The following is a 19,969-nucleotide window of genomic DNA, read 5'->3' as shown; positions in this document are numbered from 1 at the left end:
CTTTTTAAAAGAAACAAAGCTGAGACTCTCATGTAATCACCTCTGTCCAGAAGTTGGGCTTCAAATTCCAAATCAAATATTGCAAGGCTCAAAATAAAATTGTGAGAGCTGGCAACTCTTGTCTCTCTCAGGGACTATCCTGAGACACCTTCTGTTCATCTCTTCTCTGTGAGAACTCATCTGTTTTAATGGCTTCATATACCTTCACTACGCTTATAAGTCAAATCTATGCATCACTACAGATTTGTCTCCATGCAGCCCTCCCACCCTGTCTCTTCAACTTCTCCTTCTTGATGACTCACCATCAACTCAAGCTTAACATGGCCCCAACAGAGCTCATCTTCCCTCCCAAATCTTCTCAACTCTTCCCCTCTCCCCCCAAATCTTTCATTGTCAAAAACAATCGTTCTTTCTATCATCCAGGTCCATTATCCCCGTGTCACTTTTGATAGCCAATGGTGAGTCCTGAGAATGGATGTAGGAGCAAATTTGGGAAATTAGATGTAGGCCAAAGTAGAGCTATGGAGTAAAAACAAGGACCTTGGATCTCCTGCTGAAAATTCATGGAAGAGGATTTTGTTTTGTCCTTGGATGGATGTTGTCCTTGAAGAAATAATTTCAATTTCTATAGTTCTTTCCTTCTACTGATCCCAGAGCACTTTACAAGCATCTATGAATTGAGCCTCACATCATCCCTGACTGTGGGAGGAGGCCAGAGAAGTAAGAAGCTGCTGAATGTGTCATGGGATGGGTGTATTATGATTTCAACATCTTAATTTACACCTGTTTTACATGCAGCTTTGGGAATTTTGATCCTTGATTCAAAACTGGTTCAAGGCCCAAATGATTCCGAGTCTCATCTCCAACAGACATTTATTCACTCCTCAAAGTCAGCGCATAGTTTGGTACAATTGGGCAATTTTTGCCCAGGCCTGAAAGAGCAGACATGTAATTGGTCAGGACTGAGATTAATTGGCATGACTGTATGTGAAAGCTTGTATGGCTCTTGTCCACATTATACCTACCTGCAGTCACTATGTTCGTTCCCTTACTTTCACAAGTATTTGCATTTATCAAATCCAATGAGCACTAACTTCCCCATAAGTAATAGTTGTTGTTTTTTAAAAAACTAGTGAGCAACAAATTAAGTGTTTCATCCAGTTAAATCAAAATATGCTTACAGTATCTCAAATTGCTGTTCACTGCCACTCTCTGAAATTACACCTTTTTCATCATTCAAGCAACTTTCATACTCTACTTTGATTTGACCTGTAGTGTTTTAAACTAGCAGCTGTCTGACCCAGTAATTCTTTTTATGTATTCATCATTTACAATCCTGTGCTTTCCCAACAGACACCTACACCCTTGGTTTTACAGTTGGACTCGGGTGGCAGTAGGGCCAACTGATACCTATGGGGCAGAATAAACTGTAAAAAAGGACATGGATCTTGTGAGATTTGTTCTTATAAATGCAGCACATTTCATACAATTACATCTTTGTCAAATTAATATGGAATTCAGGGTGGTGATAAGAGGTCTATTGGCTCCCTCAGTCCAGACAATAAGCCCCTGAGAAAGTGTTTAGATAAGTGTATGCAGCTCTAGCACTGAGATGCTTTGGCTAAAATATAAATAAATACATAAAAATGTAGCGCGCACACAAATAAACACTCCAGGCCAAATTCATACCTAGCATAAATGGACACAAGTCCATTAGATACAGTAAATTGCACTGGTTTACCCCAATGATTCTTTTGGCCCCAGATGTCCACAGTGATTGATTCTAATGCTGGAACAGATAATGGGACAAGGTAATAGGACAGCATCTTCAGCACTGACAGGAGCAAATCAAAACTATGTCTAGTTCCTATGAAAAATATCATAGGGAACCTCTTAACTTGAGATGGGGGGTGTTATGAAAGCAATCCCATTAGTGCTAAGAGAAGCCTAATTGTAAAAGCCTTCTTTATCCAAATGAGAACATAAACAGTGTTCAATAACTTAGCTATAGTACTGCTTTATAAAGCTAAAGTATTCTGTTCAGAATACACGTTAAAGGCTGCATCTGTAGTAGGGTGCTTTGTGTAGGCTTTTTTGGGATATATATATTACCTCTTTCATAAGTCTCTCTTTAAATTTTCTAGGCCAAATTTTGCACCTGTTGTATCCCCACTGACTTCAGTGGGCTGTAACAGATGTAACCAAGAATTTGACTCACTGTTTTTCTTTTTAAATTTTCCAGCGCTTTCCATCCCATTACATGTATTTAGAAAAAAATGTCACAATAATTTACAATTTATTTAATCTGTAAAATGATTATTCTCACTCATCAAAACAACTTTTCTTTCAACCTCAGCAGAGCTCTAGACATCTCCAATGCAAGCCTAGAACAGGGTACCATATGATCTTACAACATATATCTACTAAGGGAGAAACACTGCTTCCTGCTCTGTGGTTGTAGAAGGCTCTCTGGTAATAGAATCAGACTGGGTCTGCTACACAAATAAGGGCAGGATTTTGGGAGGCCACATACAGTTTGTGTACCCCTGTACAGACCCCAGCTTCACATGGGCTCCCTGCATGAAGCTGGAAGAGGGGCATGGGCCAGAATGATTTGCCACTACAAAGCTTCTCTGGTCCTTTCCCTGCAGAGCTGGATCACTACAGCCATGGAGTTTACTGCAGCCTTAGACTATAATAGCCTTTACTGTGTGGCTCTGTTCTATGGCCTGTGGCAAAGAGTGGAGAAGCAGACAAATTTTCCCCCCTGCTTCTCTCAGCAGAGTTCCTAAGCACTGAGCTCAGTTGCACAAGGTAGGTTCTGGGGAGAAGATTTGTCCTTAAGTATGGCAAGGAAATTTGTTCACTCAGAACATTCACAGTGAGCCAAATTAAGCTTTGTTATAGCAGTGCCACAGCTCTCACCACAACATGATGGGCTGTAACTGAGTACAGAATTTGTCCCAATGTGTAACAAACCTGGGATTACATCTTTTTTGCCAAGGGTTTGGAGAGAGAAACATTAGCACTCATGCAGGCGAGAGCTGCGGCTGGATAGAACAAGTAAGCAGGTGGTTGTGCAAACTTCCCCACAAGTCCTTAGGAATGTGTCTTGTCTTTGACCAGCCAACACCCACAGCTGTTTCAGTCCGTGGACTCTCCTGAGCACTGATTTCCAGGAGTGCTAAATTTTGCAGTGGCTTTATCATGTGGATTAGGCCATTGGTTAATGACAAAGTCATTCAGAACTGGCCCACATTACATTTAAACCAAAATCTCCAGAGTGAAAAATATTTCAGCGAGCTACCTACTCTCCTTTTAGTGAGGCACATTTATTCACAGTATTCAAGTTAAGGAACTTCAGTTGAAGGAATCTTATAACCAAGTGGTAATTATTTTGTTTGTTTTTTGGGGTTTTTTTCATTCTCAGTTTGGTGTGGAGTTGTAATTCAGTATTTACCACAAATCCCTGTCTCTATCTAAAGTATCCTGTGTTTCTATATAGAACCATTACACAGGTATGATGTCCACCTCAGTGTTTGCTGTACAGGGTAGTTTACTGGCAATACAAAGCCCTGTTTAATCTCCCCTACACAATTCTCTGAAGAGGCCACCACCATGATGGAACACCAGAAGCATAAAAATGGATGTGAAAGCCATTTTCCTTATGAAACTTCCCTGCTGAGCTTTAAACCTCCTGTTTGATTGTGGAGTAACTATGCTGAATACACTACCATATACAGCACTTCTGGTCAATCAGTGGGAGAAAGAACTGTGTGCAGTAGAGCAGACTCAGTGAAGTAATGGACATGTGAATCAGTGCTAGCAGATAGCAGGAAGCATAAGAAGGTCCTTTCTTGTTCTTTCTCTCTTTGACAAAGAGCGCGGTGGCCTAAGGTAAAAGCTCATAGATGGAGTCCTCTCCTTCAGCTCCAACCAAATCTTCCACCTTCAACAAATGCTTTTACTGACTTCCCCTCGCTTTCTAAAATGTTTCGGTCCCTCACCTTGACCTTCAAAGATCTGTAAAACTCTGACTATCATCATCTTCTGCTGCTTCTCATCACCTCCAAAACTACCCTCTCATTCCTTACTCTTCTCCTTATCCTATCTAACTGCTCCCCTTGTCTCCTCCTCCCACTCCCAGGGTTTGTCTATATGGCAAGATAGCAGGGTGCCATGTGCTAACTTGCCATTTCAACAAGCCCTCACTTCTTTGTTCCCTCTGCTACTTTGTTCCTCTGTTACCACATACTCTCTTCTCTTCAAAAAGAAAAGGAGTATTTGTGGCACCTTAGAGACTAACAAATTTATTTGAGCATAAGCTTATCTCCTGAATTGTCACCTTGTATATGTCTGTTAGACTGCAAGCTGTAGCTCACGAAAGCTTATGCTCTAATAAATTGGTTAGTCTCTAAGGTGCCACAAGTACTCCTTTTCTTTTTGCGAATACAGACTAACACGGCTGTTACTCTGAAACCTGTTTGAGGCTGTATTTTGCTAAATGCTGTTTCCATCATTATTCACAGCACTATATAATAAGTGTGGTGCCTGGAGGAAAAAGCCAGAAGAGGGAAGGGAAGGGAGTGTGGTAGAGGAAGGGGGAGGGACTAGGGGGGTGGCTTGGAAGAATCCATTGCTTTTTTCTGTCTTAGTTAAGAACGTCTAACTTCTGCCTGGTTCTACCTCTTTTGTAAGTTAGAGATGAGCTGGTTACTGGACATTGGAACTTGTTAGCTTATAGCTTTTTCAGATGAAGGAATAGTGTAGAGGATACAAAAAAAGTTTTGAAACAGATTTAAAGTCTGCCGTGCTGTTTGTTTGTTTTTTACACAGAATGTATAATATCATCCTTTCCCTCCTATATAAAATACAAAATATTTCAAAGCAGACACCTCACATTCTTGAGTAGTAAGTTTGAATGACATCTAAGTCTATTGCATTATTGGTGTAGAGTTTTGTTTTCTAACTGACGGAGGCTTTAGTTTTTATCCGTGCCTGGACAGCTTCCTGAGGAACAAGGAGCAGGAAATATAAACCAGATGCAGAAAATTGGATTCCCTGGTCCAGAGTTCATGAATTATGTGGACCTAGCTAAAACGGAATTCAGAAACAAAGTGACAGAAATTTGGATTTTCTGACAGAAGGGAAACGTTTCACTGAGTAGCAAGTCAAAAGTAAATATTTCATTGTGTAACCAAGCTTAAGGAAAGCATCATATCCATCACAAATTTTAAAACCCCAACATTCCAGACAAATTAGCTAATTTGATTCAGTGCACAGGAGGATGAGAAAATCAAATACACTTATTTCTGATTCAACTTATAGTTACCAGGCTACAAAACAGAAATGGAAATATCCCTGACTGTCATTCTAAACACACCGAGGAAGATTCTGCTTGCAGAGATGCAGTGCAACTATTCCATTACTTGGTCATCTTAAAATTCCATATCTGAATGACATCATAAAGGACAAAAGAACCGGTGATTCCTTATATCCTCTTTCAACCACTTTATCGACAAAATCTTTCCTGGTACATATTGCTAATGAGGGGTTACCTTAAATGTGTTAGCTTTCAATATCAAAATGCTCCCCATACTGTATCATAGAATCATAGAATCATAGAATATCAGGGTTGGAAGGGACCCCAGAAGGTCATCTAGTCCAACCCCCTGCTCAAAGCAGGAACAATTCCCAGTTAAATCATCCCAGCCAGGGCTTTGTCAAGCCTGACCTTAAAAACCTCTAAGGAAGGAGATTCTACCACCTCCCTAGGTAACGCATTCCAGTGTTTCACCACCCTCTTAGTGAAAAAGTTTTTCCTAATATCCAATCTAAACCTCCCCCACTGCAACTTGAGACCATTACTCCTCGTTCTGTCATCTGCTACCATTGAGAACAGTCTAGAGCCATCCTCTTTGGAACCCCCTTTCAGGTAGTTGAAAGCAGCTATCAAATCCCCCCTCATTCTTCTCTTCTGCAGACTAAACAATCCCAGCTCCCTCAGCCTCTCCTCATAACTCATGTGTTCCAGTCCCCTAATCATTTTTGTTGCCCTTCGCTGGACTCTCTCCAATTTATCCACATCCTTCTTGAAGTGTGGGGCCCAAAACTGGACACAGTACTCCAGATGAGGCCTCACCAATGTCGAATAGAGGGGAACGATCACGTCCCTCGATCTGCTCGCTATGCCCCTACTTATACATCCCAAAATGCCATTGGCTTTCTTGGCAACAAGGGCACACTGCTGACTCATATCCAGCTTCTCGTCCACTGTCACCCCTAGGTCCTTTTCCGCAGATCTGATAAGTTTTTAAAATATTGTTTTAAAGCACTGTTTATGATATTCACCTTGAGTTGATCTTCTAATAGAAATGAGCTGCCAGAATGGTGAGAGAAAATCAGACACAAGGGGTTTTTTTGGTTTTTACTTGTTACCAAAAAAAATCTAATCAACTTAGTATAAATACATATTTATCAATTAGCCTCCACCTACCCCTACCCAGCCTCTGCGAGTGGTTCCTTTAATTAAAAAAAGGAGAATTCTGTCTGCTTCCCCTAGCTGTACACTCAATCTAAAATAGCAGCACACAACAGTCACAAGCATACAGTACTGAATAAAACAGTCACACTTACTGATTTTTTCCTCTTTTCTTGAGAAAGGAAAGCAGCAGAGCTGGCCCATGGCACCTACTGCTTTATTTTCTTCTTCGTCCTCTGTGTGTGCACCCCAAACAAAAACTGTACGTCAGTCTACAGTCTGTAAAGAAACTGCTTATTCTGCTCAGAGAGAGAGACAGGGGAGGAGAAAAGAGAGGGAGGGAAAAGAGAAGGGAGCTGGAAGCTATGGTGAACGAAAAGGCTCCACCTCCTTATCCTGCTGCCTCATGTAATTGCTTTAGGACTGAAAGTGAAGGGTGGGGGAGAGAAATTACTTTTGCCATATGCTCCTATAACTAGGATGCAATTTATCATAAACAAATGCTGCAGACACATCATCCTTTTCTTGCATCTGTCTTCAGAGACGTGAAAAAGGAATTGTTGCTATTTAAAATATAGGTATTGTGGCTACTTCAAACAAAAAAGAAAATTAACCAAGCATAGCTGTACCCTCTCCTTTGCCTTCATTCCCCAAATATTGTGCTGAGAAAAGGTAGGAAAATAGTCAATTTAGAAATTAACTGACTTGGTGTTTTCTCCCCCTAGAAACAGAAATGAGGGTCACAGGAGTTAGAGATGGAAAAAGACCTATTAAATCATAGTTCTCAACCTTAGGGCAGAGAAAGAGTTCCTAGAAAAAGGCAGCATCTGATATTATTCACTGAACGTAATTCAGTAGGAATTTGACACTGACTTCAATGGAATCAGGATCGGGCTCTCTGCTATAGCCAAAAAGTGAGATTTAACATACATTTTGCATATGGTATACATTAAATGGTATATAGATTTTAAAACAGTAAGTCCATTTTAGACTTTAATGCATGCTAATATTTACAAAAAAGAGTGAGTGGAGACTACGTAGGTGATTTATTATTCTTTGGTTTGTCTATTTTTTTTTTCTGATGAGAAAACACCCTTTTAAACACAGCCCCTCTTGGTTCCATCATTTGAAATATCCCAGCATTCATAAATATTATGGAATTAAAATAAGAATGACCTTAATTATTGAAACACATAACAATGCTACCAATTCTTAAAAATCCCTGAAGTGCGATGGGAAAGGGGTGTGGGTTATCTAATCTCTAGTACCATTTTGACTGCAGTCAGTCTGTTTCTGAATCATAACATTTTCTTCAGTCAGAAAAAGGTTCTACTCTGATGCCAACAGGCAAACTCTTCCCAGTGTAGGACCTGATTTTGCACACTGCCTGAGGTCTAACTCCTGTCAAATAAGAGATATCCAGCTCCTACTGCATTTAAGAGAGAGCATGAAACCAGTGGGACATGTGCCTAAGTAAGGAAGGCAGTAACACATGGGATGGATTTAGTGTACAGTTGTTTTTCTTACCATACCAGTTAAGTAACTTATAAGAATTAACTGATGTTTTTAAATGATTGGTTTTAAAAAGAAAACTCCGCTATTGCCATATGGCATTTTGTAAGTGTAACAAAGAAGCACTTTCTAGATAACAGCAATTTGATCAGTGATAGAAATTCTCAGCACAGATTATTTTTAGGGATCCATACCAGGCTACGATTTGATTCATGAAATTAAGTTTGTTTTCCCTATTTTAAGAAACACATAAATGCCATAAAACTAAAGCCTAATATAAATGAAAAATCTGCAGCAAAGCCATGTAGTCCAAACTAGGGATTCATATGAATATTTTGTATTCCCTATAGAGAGAGTTAACTTATTTGTGCAGAACAAGTATAATGTGGGTAAAGCAAATATTATGTCTGGTATGCATCATTCCAGATGAAAAGTGAATTGTCTTTGAGTTGAGTACAATTCCAAGACTAAGAAGTATTAGTCAGCTTTTCAGTTTAACTATTTTTATCATTTTGCATGTTTATTACTCTGCCAATAAGTTAATAGTCACCTGTTCCTATATTAATTCCTTTCTTCCAGTACCAGCAACAAAAGAAAGCAGAGAGATCCATGAGTTTTTAAAATACTCATAGCAGGTATCAAGTTGTTAATAGAAATTCATCTCAGTTTGGGAGTTAAAAATGTCGTCTTTAAGCAGATGCTGTCAGCCTAATCAGAAGAAAAGGAAAAGCACATGATCCACAGTCTACAGCAGGAGTGAATTAAACATGAATACTAATTCACAATTACAGGGCAAAAATGAAACCAGTCATCAAAGCAAGAGAGACACTAAAGTTAAGTATACCAGTCTCATTCATCCTATACAGGGCCCAAAAAGACCACATGCAATATTTTATGCACAAAGGAAAACAAATATTCCTAATCAAGAAAACTGACTAAGAAAACAGTAATGTTGAAATAACACAGACAATGGAAATATATTTTTCAGTTGTGTTCTGCAACTGATTGAAAAACAGTGGGCCAAATATACTCTGGTACATGGATACAATTGATGGGATGCATCTATGTAAGTGTATAACTGAATACAAAATTGGGTCCAGTGTCTCAATTCTTCAGGAAGCCAGCTGCATGGAGCTGCATATTAAGCAGGAAAGAAGTCTGGTTAAACAAAGCAATACCATACAGCCAAGTGTCTTGTTAGGACAAGCTATGTAACCCCAGTTCTGTTTACCCTTCCCTTTCTGAACATTCTTGACAGCTTGTATATATCAGGTCCCAATAGCCACTTAAATAAACTTTGAGTGGCCACAGTCAATGATAATTTGTTAATATCCAATGATGTTTTAGGCCCTGAGCCAGCAAAGCAATTAAACATATGTTTAATTTTAAGCATGAGACTAGACCCATTGACTACATTGGGAATACTCACTTGTCTAAAATTAAGTACATGCTTAAGTGTTTTACTGGATTGAGACTTTAGTTTACTTTGCTTTGACATTTCTTGAAATTTGGTTTAAAAAAATGCAAAGGGCATTTCTGACCTTAATATATATGAATCTATGATAGAAGTCATAGCAAACGGGCAAGGCTTTCACCAGTTAGTCTATTTATATATTAACTGCATAACTACAATAATTCTTGCCATATAAGGTTAAAATGGCAGCCTAAATGTGATTATCAAAGAATGATTAATGCTAATGATCCCCGAGGCATACTAGCAAGTATCTTGGGGAGAGTTTTCCAAAAATAGGGATCGTTCATGAGGACCAAGTGGATGTATCACAAGATCAATTTCCTGTAATTGGAGTGTCAGAATTTGGGGAAGAGGTAGATACTGGTTGTCACTGATCTGTCACCTTCTGTGTAAGAACACTAAGAACAAAAGCTAGTGCCAGTTCAGTGCAAAAGTAGTCGTGCTAGGCTCCATCAAGCAGAAATCTCAGTTTTGAGACTTGGAGTATCTCTCTTTTCATGAGCTGAAAGAGACTAAGAGATCATTAAAAGCACTCAGTTTCTAAGTAGAAAGAAGCTTCTGCTCTTCCAGAATACTGTCTAGCTGATCTTCTTGAGGATACTGGTGGTGTTAGTTACATAAGAGGGTGGGGAAGAGGTAGAAAATCTGCTTTTTATGGGAAGTAAAAGAATTTCAGCCCCCAGGATCTACACAATCTAATCAAAAACAACGAGGAGTCCTTGTGGCACCTTAGAGACCAAGTGGGTTCTAGCCCATGAAAGCTTATGCCCAAATAAATTTGTTAGTCTCTAAGGTGCCACAAGGACTCCTCGCTGTTTTTGCTGATACAGATTAAAAAGGCTACCACTCTGAAACCTGTCACAATCTAAGGTCTCCAAGCCCATAAGGAAGGTTAGCATCAAATGGAACACCTACTTGGATGTTTAGGCTGTTGCCAAGAATTCTTAATTTTTTTTAAATGAAGAAATGTGGGAAATCTTTGAAAATCATCCACCTGACAACCATGAAATACACAGGTTGTGGTGGGTTTTTTGTGGTTGTTTGTTTGTATGTTCCTTACACTTGGTCTAGAGTAGTAGAATAATACACCCTGTGGTTAAACCTGCAAGAATTAATGACTGACTTCTTTCACTCTATCCTCCCCCATTATTCAAAAACACGTTGAAATGAATGCTCTTGGAAATACTACACAACTGAATTCTTTTGGTGAAAAGATGCAATACAAAAATGTACAAATTAAAAGGTTTGATTTTCTTATTCTACAGTGTGCTAAGAAAATTCATATGAAGGTTCACTGTAAGGAAAAATACAATTCAGCTGACACTCAACTCAGCCATACAAATGTATACAGTATTTTAACTGTACCCTTTCTAAAAGAGAACCTGAATCTTGCCATGTTAAATTACGTATGTATGGTAAACCCTCATCACAGATATTTATATTACAAAGCTGCCTTCTAGAGAAATAATCTTGCCTTTATCTAATATAGGCCACTTTTTCTAAGTCTTCCATTCACTACACTGTACTGCCCCAGAAATATTTTGCATAACCTGGGAAGGCCACACGCTTCTTTTGTTCGCTTTGAGCCCAATCCACCACCCAGTGAAGTCCAGGAAAAACCTCCGTTGGCTTCAATGGGTGGATGGACTGGATATTTTGATTGTAATGTCAAAGCCTCACTCATAAATAATTAATATTTGCTTGTGTTTTCTACATAATGCAATTAAGTGCTCAGTTCCTGGGTACTGCTGTGAAAAAAAAACAAAATGCTAAGGAACACAGATGGGGTTGGCAGGGAAGGAAAAACCCCAAATCAGAAAATAATTAGGAATTGCAAAGGGGAGATTTTAGATTTTTTTTCCCACCGTGACTAAAATATCTTTTTAACAAATTAATTAAAGGCCATATTTGAAATACAGTAAGGTGTTATTCAGGACAATACTAATAGTTCTATTTTTTCCTTCTAAAAATTTTCAGATTACCAACATAAATTTGTGCTTCAGCCCACGAGTTGCAGAAGCCTCCCAGTGTGTATTTGAGAACTATGTGCAAAATTGTTATATAGTGTCTGTCCGTATGGCTATATCACAATACACATCTGAAGCACAACTGTGCACCCACATCTTGTAAGCAGCACAGGGAACTACAAGGCCCTTTATCAATAGAGGATGTGACACGAGTCAACATGTTGAAAAAGTGACAAATTAACAACAACAAAAGAAATGTTGTTTAAGGATGGACAAAATGTCTAACTTCCAACCCACTCAAACATAGGGTTCAAAATTCAGACTCCCACTCAAACATGATAGGCCCACGAGTATCACTATTTGTCTCTTGTCCATAGCCACGAGGAGGTCATTCATCAGCGCCACCAAGACCATCTCTACACAATGTCTCAGTCTGAATCCTGTTTGTGAGTGGTCTAGGAGACTGTCAATTGAAGAAAGGTGTGGTCATAGGTTGGTTCTCCCTAAATTCTCAATTATTTTACCAAGGAATTAGAGGTGGGAGATTGCTAGTAAGGTCTCATAATAGATTACTGAGAATTAACCTGACTGATATCCATTTTGGGAGGATTTAATTAGGGAGGGTTTCCTCTTTCTTTGTGTAAACAACTTAGAGAAGTGCAAAGTAAAATTCTGGGGTCTGATTTACAAATATTTTAAAAATAAACTGAAGAATGTGTTGGAATCTTGCTCATTTACCTTCTTTTTTTAAAACAACTCAATCATTGTGATGCTATTATATAAGCTTTAAAAGATCAAAGAAAATCCTTCCCCCCCCATTTATTTTATACATTGAAAGGATAAATGAAGGTTACTTACCTGCAATTAGAAAAGGAGTGCTTGTGGCACCTTAGAGTTCTTCAGGGTGGCTCTGCATATTCACATTTAAAGGTACTGCGCCACCTTGTGCTGTTTTACAGTAAAATCCCTTCTAGTAGCATCAACTGGAACACTCTGCACCTCCCCACCCCCAGTCTCAGGACTCACTGAGGGCAAGGCTATAAAGGGGCAGAGCTCCCTCACGACCTCAGTTCCTTCCACCCTAAAGTCAGAGACACAACGCAATAAGGACTCTGACAGAGAGGGGAAGGCAGGTGGGAAACACTGAAGTCCAGATTACAGACTTGCAAATTTAATCCACTGGTAACTGCCTCAGGCAGGTGAAGAAAGCCGCTCCAGTGGAATGTGATTGAATCACAGCAATGTACAGAAACTTTTGCCAGTGTGTAACATTCAGCAATATGTTGTTTAATCCACCAAGAGGGACAGTCTGTGAAGAGACCATATACTCCATGTGGTTCTTGGCATAAAATACAAACAATCTAGGTGATGTACAAAAACTTTTAATTCTTTCCAGGTAATAGGAGAGGATCATGCTAACATTTAAACTATGTAGTAACAATTCTTCCCATTGAAGTTTTAGGGGTTCCCCAGGTTTTCCTAACCTGGCAAATTAATGTTCTGATTAACATGGAAATCAGATACCACTTTAGGTAAAAATCTGGTATCAGGTCTGAGGACCACCTTGTCCTTATGAAAAGAAGTGAAAGGCATTCAATTTACTCACTCTCCTAGCTGAGGTGATGGCAACAACGAAAGCTGTTTTGAGAGATAAATGATAGAACACTCAGCCAAAATTCAAAAAGGTGATTCTACCAGCATGGCCAATACCAAACAGATTTCAAGAAGGGACAGGATTTCTGACAGGGGGAATCACATTTGATAAACCTTTCATAAATCCTAAACTGAACAATGAGCAGTGATCCACCATTAACTGGAGTATGATATATGGAGATGACTGTCAAGTGAACTTTTAATGATGAGTTAGATAACCCTGTACATTAAGTATTCCAGAATGCAAGGAATACAAGCAGATACAGGGCAATCAGATTTTCTCTTCCTCAAAGTGTGGAATCTGGTCCACTTTAAATGATAACAGCACCTAGTAGCCTATTTTCTAGAGTTAATTAGTACCACTACATACGAAGAGTATGACTGCTTAAGTGCCGACAGAGTCAAAGACCAATTGTCCATGCTGTCAAGTGACAGGACAGTGGGTCTGCATGTAAGATCTTTCCCTCCTGTTGAGACAGGAGACCTGGAGACAGTGGAAGATGCATCAAGACTCCGCTGGACAGCTGAAGGAAATTGGTTAGCCACTATTGTGACAAAGCCAGAGCAATGAGAATCATCCTTGCCGTGTTCTGACATATTTTTCTACCTTCTGGATCAGGGGAAAGGCATACATCAGCTCTGTCCCCCAGTGCAGAAGGAAGGCATCCAACAGAGATTGACTGTCCCTGGCTGCTCTGGAATAGAATAGGAAACACTAGGGCCAGATTCAGGGCCCTAGGATAAATGTCATGAAGGATACACCAATGCTATAGACTTACAGCCTCTGCAGGGGAGAGCGGAGTGAGCACACCCCTGCCTGTTGATGTAATACATCACCGATGTATTCTCCATCACCACCTGCACAACCCTTCCCTCCAGATGAGGGAAGAACAACCTTAGAGCTAGAAGAACAGCTCTTCACGCCAATCCATTTATGTGCTGCAGGGTGCTCTCCTAAGATGACCAGTGCCCTCGAACTGTCAAATGATTTAGATGCACTCTCCCCCACCCCCCGGCCCATTATTGGATGCATTTGGCATTACTGTCTGGGATGGAGCTGGAAGTTTGAACTCTTGAAGGCATTTGCTCTGACTGACAACCATTCTAGACAGACTATAATGTTCTGAGGCATGGTGAGCAACATGCCTCTGAAAGCTGGCCCAACTTGATCTGTTGACCTGAGACATGCAATGCTGCTTGAGTCTGTTTCTCAAACATTCAGAGTCACAAAAATAGTGGCTGCCATAAGTCCCATGAAACAGAAGTCTTCGAATGTATGGCACAGACATTTTCTACAATCTCTAAAACCCATTGGTCTGATGTAACTTGCCTCCATTTGTTGATGTGGTGGGCTAGCCTGTCTCCAAAGAAAGGGTAGATTGGTCCTGATTGGCTGGATCTTGACTTACAATCCTCTAGTCAAAACTGAGACTCGTTGTTCCAAGATGAAGACACTGATGAGGCAGCAACATGTCTACATTTCAGCCTAAATTTGAAATACCTCTTCTTGTAGTGACTCTAGGAGGTGCAGGCTGCTGGAACTTCTGATGTTCTTGGAATTGATTGATGGAAAATAAGAGGACCTGAGTGAACATTTGGCCACACTCTATCCCTCCATTAAGATAGCATTTGTCAGTTGTCATCCAGCAAGTCCTGTAAAAATGTCATCTTTTCCCATAATGGAACTGGTAATGGGCCATGACTGCCTGATAATTCGCCACCATAATACCGAGGGATAATGAAGAGAAACACCTTTCTCCCCAACTAATCAATCCTTTTCCCTTCTTTATCCACTGGGTTGGACTGCAGTAGACCCTGTTACTGGCTGCAGCCACCATCAAGTGAATTAGGGGCAGGGTGGTTATGGAAGTAGGAGCATCTCTCAGATAGTATCTGATACTACTTGTCAGCTTTCTTAGAAACAGGCTGACAAGAAGTGGGCATGGTCCACACAGATTTAGCAAGTTGCAGCAACCCATCCAAAATTGGTAGGAATATTCGACTCCTTTCAGTAGCACAAAAGATATCAAACACTGGGTGAGAAGTCTCTTCCACAGGCACAGCAAGAATATTTAAAGTGGAGATCCAGATCCAGAGGAGCCGGATCCATGGATCTCTGGACTGTCAGATCTTTAACAGATGACACATACCCTCCAAGTGGATGGAGAGGTAAATTGAAAAATTCCTAGGGTGGCCCCCAATAAGACCACATACCCTAGGATTGCCAGCAACCAGTGTTTGGGAATGTGCCTGCAGGAAGAGGACCTTAGGGTGGTACGAACCGAGCATTCTTATTCTCTCTTCTTCCTAGTAAGGATCCAGGTCTGGATCAAAGATAGAGTATACCAGGGACAGTAGCAGATCTGAATGGAAGTACAGAGATCCAGGTCTTGGGACCATGTACAGGTCCTAGGAGGAAGAATAGAGTGTTTAGCCCAGCAATATCCTTTGGCCTCTTCTTCCTAACAGTGAATGAGGAAGAAGATATTGGTACCAGAGACACATACCTCCTTTTGGAAACTTTTCCCCACTCAGAACTGACGAATCAAGCAGAGCTGTAAGGTGGCTGTTACTATGACAGAGCTCTCCAGAACTGAGGATACAGCCATAACCGGCCCAGGAATCAACGACAGATTTGATGACATGGACATCTTCCGATCTAACCTTCTCCCCAACTCCACCGCCTTTTGCTGTTGAAGCCAGGGGTGGAATGGATCTCCTTTTTGGAACCGTGGCAGTCCTGTCAGAATCAGATGGATCTCTCAGTTCTGCACAGGAACTGCACTGCTAACAGCAGCCATGTTGTCTCTGTGCCTCTTCTTCTTTGATGCTGTGATGGACGGAACCAAACCCAATCAATTCCATCTTCTTGGATCCAGAAGTGGAAGTCAGAACCAACCCTGATCCTGCAGCTGCAGGAGTTTTATTGGGTCCTGGTAACTGAGAGGCATGAGTAAGGATAAGATTTTGTCATGGATATTTTTAGTAAAAGGCACGGACAGGTCACAGGCAATGAACAAAAAATTCATGGAAGCCGTGACCTGTCCCTGACTTTTCCTAAAAACATCGCTGAGAAAATGGAGATGGAGGGGAGGGTCCAGCACTCTGCCCCACTGCATGCACTGGCAGGGAGCTGCGGCCCCTCACTCCAACCAGTGGCTGGGAGCTGGGGGGAATCCCCCCCTGGTGCCACTGCTGCCCTGCTGGGCTGGGAGCCGTGGGGGATCCCCCTGATGTCATAGTGGCTGGGCTGCTGTGGGGCCCCAATGTCATGGAGATTGCAGAAAGTCATGGAATCCGTGACTTCCACAACCTCTATGACATACCTGTAGCCTTAGGCATGAGGTACAGCACCAATGAGGGTGGCCAAATTGTCTCTTGTCCTTTCTTCCAGAACTGGGGCAGTCAGATCTGACCACATGGCCCTTAGTTCAAACATCTGTAGCCTTGTGGGTTTTACTGAGGGAGCTGCAGGAACCAAGTCTGACCATGACAGGGGTTGTGGCTCCTTGGAAACCTTCAGTCGCTTGACATTGATAGCCACAGGAACAGAGACTGGCCCCTTAGCCCTGGCATCCAAGACCTGACTGGTACCCAAGACCTTGAGCAGGAGAAGCTGCAAGCGAGTCTCCATACTCCTGGGGACTGTGGGAGTAAGGGTTCAGCAGACTGAATGCCCAGAAGGCAAATGTCCTTCTCCTAGGCACTTGAGGCACTACAAGAGATTGTTGGATGCCAGGGAGACAGACGAGCAGGAAGCATGATTGAAACCCAGTTACCTTTTGTTTCTTCAGTTCCTCCATAACCTGAAACTGTGAAAAAACACTAGTCGCTAACTAACTAAATGATGCTAATGCTAAATAGAAAGACTCTGATTCCAAAGAGACCAGAGCAATTCACATCCACCTAGGCATGCAACTGGAAGGGACAGAGGAGGTGAGGGCTCTCTGCCCCTTTACAGACTCACTCTCAGTGCATCACGATGCTGAGGGGAGGGGTGGGGCAGGGAGTGCCGAGTGCTCTAGCTGGCATTGCTAGAAGAGGTATTGCCATAAGGCACCACAGTAAATGCAAGTGGGAATATGCAGAGCCACTTGACAAAGTTGTTTTTCTATTATGTAGATAAACAGGGAAGAAGAAAGAGAGAATCCATGTCAAGATTATTTTAGTAATCTTCTGTTGCCTGTAATGGGTTATGTTTATTTCATCTTCAGAAGATGCTTTTTCTGCAGTTTTTGAAGTTATTAAAATGGGGTTTCTCCCATTTTGCCTAGATGACAATGTTGATGTTTTTCTTTCTGCAGTGTTTTCATTTTGGTTTATGTCAAATACACCTTTTAAGAAATGGGACAACATGGCCCTCAAGAGAAAGAAATCAGAGGTTTTTCTGCATTATTACTTCCATCCCCTTATCCCACACAAAAGGATACCAATTTTTCTAATTGAAAACAAAATGTGACATAATAAATAGGACACACAAACTTGATCTATCCAATGTACATAACTATGGTATAAACCACATAACATCAACATCACATATCATCACTGGGCACAGCTGAGCTTTGTTCAGAGCCAATAAAGCAATATTCTCTCTAATGAAGAAAAAATAACCGTAAGAGAAGTTTCTACTGAAACAAACTAATCTGACAAGTTAAAAAAAAATCAAAAGTTATGGTAGCGTCAATTATGATCTTCTGCTTTCCATGGCCAGCCATCTATTCTTCCACTCCCAAGGTAAAGGCAATACTTGGGAAGTGGGTCACAATTTATTGCAAACTAAAATCTCTTACCACTGCCACTGACCCACCACCCTATCCCACTTCCCAGTAGCCATACTATTCGGGGGCTGCTCTTTTGTCACTGTTGCCTCATTGTGTCACTTACAAAGAAGTATGCTGTGTTAGAATTCTTCCATTGGGATTTGGAACTAGTGTATAAACAAGCTTATCTCTTGTCCCTGTGCATAGTATACCTAATTTCCCATAGTAGACACAGCATTGCACACAGTAGGTCTGACCCCAGCCCCCAGCTCCATCCCCTTTTCGGTGTGCCTCAATTTTGGAAGTCATTACCACCACTTGGTCCACTACAACTCAGATTTTGGTAACCTTCCAAGCATGATAAATATCCCGTCTTTTCCCCTCTTTTTTTAAAAACTGCTGAGGAAGTATAGGTTGAGATGAATGCATTTATGGGCTGTGCTTTGTCCGTTTTTCATTTCTGGGATAAGTGCTCAGAACATTGGACGGGAACCTATATGTGTATTTTCAAAATTTGGAGAAATAAAATAAAAAATAGAAAATTATTGTTGGATAGAGAGCTACCTAAGGAGTGTCTGAGTTTTGGCAATTACTACATTCTGGAGGTTATTTTTGGCTGCCAACTGATGAAAACTGAAAGCACAGTTTTGGAGCACGTTTCAGAAATTTTCTATATTGTTTCCATGGCTAAATTGTCACTCAAAATGTGAAATCTGGTGGTGGTATGCAAATAACCAGTGGAGTTTAAAGCCTGGGAGCGGTGTACCAACCATTCATTGCTCTGTAGTGAAGCTATGCTTTTCTGTTTATATTGGTGGCTTTTATGGATTCATACAGTTTAATTAAAAAAAACTGGAAAATTTTGCATCACTAAATTTAAAACTCTTCCAGTATACATATTTAACTGTTTACTTCACCAGCCAAGAATGCTAGATCTGAATATATTATTGAAGAATAAAGGAAAACAGCATAAAGTTAGCAAGCAATGAACTCTATATACTTATTGTGTAACCTTTTATTTTAACTACATTTCCCACATTTAAAACACTCGCATTCACAAAATTTGGTTCAGGCGCTGCAGTTGACAGCACATGGATAGACTGCTGCACCCACAAAGAGGTCCATTGCAGTCTGCCTGTGCACTATTAGTTGCAGCATTAGAGCCTTAGAAGGTAAACTGCCTTAGAAGGCAAATATCCACAGAAGCATCCCTGTCAAAACTCTTTCTTAGCTTACATATAAAACATTGATTCTGAAAGCCATTTTGTAAGAAATAAGATTCTTTCATGGTCTCCCCTTCCTTCCTAAGTCCTGTTCTCTCACTGGTTAGTTTTCAGATGTTTCATTCTGTGGGACATCAGGAAAGGCACCACTTTTTTTTTTTTAAAGGATCTTCTAGACTAGAATACAGAGGAAATCCTTGAATATTTGCCCACCACAACTGTATGCAATAGGTCCTTTCGCTGGCTGGGCAGGAGACAAGGAGCTTACTGTCCCTATAAGGGTTCTGCCAGCACTTGGTGGTAGAGAGGGAGGAAGGAGAAGCTTCACTTGGACGGAGCAGGGAGGAACAGGAAGTTGTTGGATCAGGTGGGGACACTGCCCTTCTGGGTGAGCAGGAGCGGGTGGAGTATTTATACCCTAGGCAGTTCTGGTGAAACCCTTTCTTACTGGGACTGGCAACAATTTGAGTCACAACTGGCAACAATTTGAGTCACAGTAAGACCAGGTTTCATTATGATCCACTGTAGGTATTATGCTAGTCGCCCTTTTTCTTTGGGTCTGGGAAGGAATTTTTCCCTTACTACCAGATTGGCCAGGGCAGGGTAGATATTTTCACCTTCCCCACGGCAGGGCAGGGATCCAGTAGGAAATGATGACAACCCACACTATAAAATTTACCTCACCCAGATATTTTAAGTGAATAAAGTTGCAGCCTCACTAAACTACATCCATTGCCTCTTGTCTTTATTCCAGCATGGCTGGGCAATGTCCCATTTCCTTCAGCCCCTCAGTCTCTTCAAAAAGCCTTTTAAAAAGTGACCAATGATTCTGAGTGCCTCATTTGTGGGGTGCCCACCCGAGACATATGTGAGTTGATTCTCATTGACTTCATTTGGAT

At 40.9% G+C, this 19,969-nt stretch overlaps 1 protein-coding gene across 5 annotated transcripts in view; it reads right to left on the bottom strand.

The window, feature by feature from the left end:
* The window catches only part of AKAP7 (A-kinase anchoring protein 7), a 138,253-nt gene that overhangs the window by 19,790 nt on the left and 98,494 nt on the right, over window positions 1–19,969 (bottom strand). The window contains exons 10-11 of one of the 5 annotated variants that reach the window (XR_012158049.2): window positions 8,544–8,701; window positions 6,692–6,780 (exon numbers count right to left, since the gene is read on the bottom strand). The exons of the other annotated variants lie outside the window; for them this stretch is intronic. The gene's annotated coding sequence lies outside the window, so the exon portion shown is untranslated. Of the gene's footprint in view, window positions 1–6,691; window positions 6,781–8,543; window positions 8,702–19,969 lie in introns of those variants that run through there. 5 annotated transcript variants of the gene reach the window in all.

This window comes from Lepidochelys kempii, chromosome 3, assembly GCF_965140285.1.
Source record: "Lepidochelys kempii isolate rLepKem1 chromosome 3, rLepKem1.hap1, whole genome shotgun sequence".
Lineage (NCBI taxonomy): Eukaryota > Metazoa > Chordata > Testudines > Cheloniidae > Lepidochelys > Lepidochelys kempii.
The sequence above is the reverse complement of the archived record's forward strand: the minus strand, read 5'-3'. Positions and strand labels throughout refer to the sequence as shown.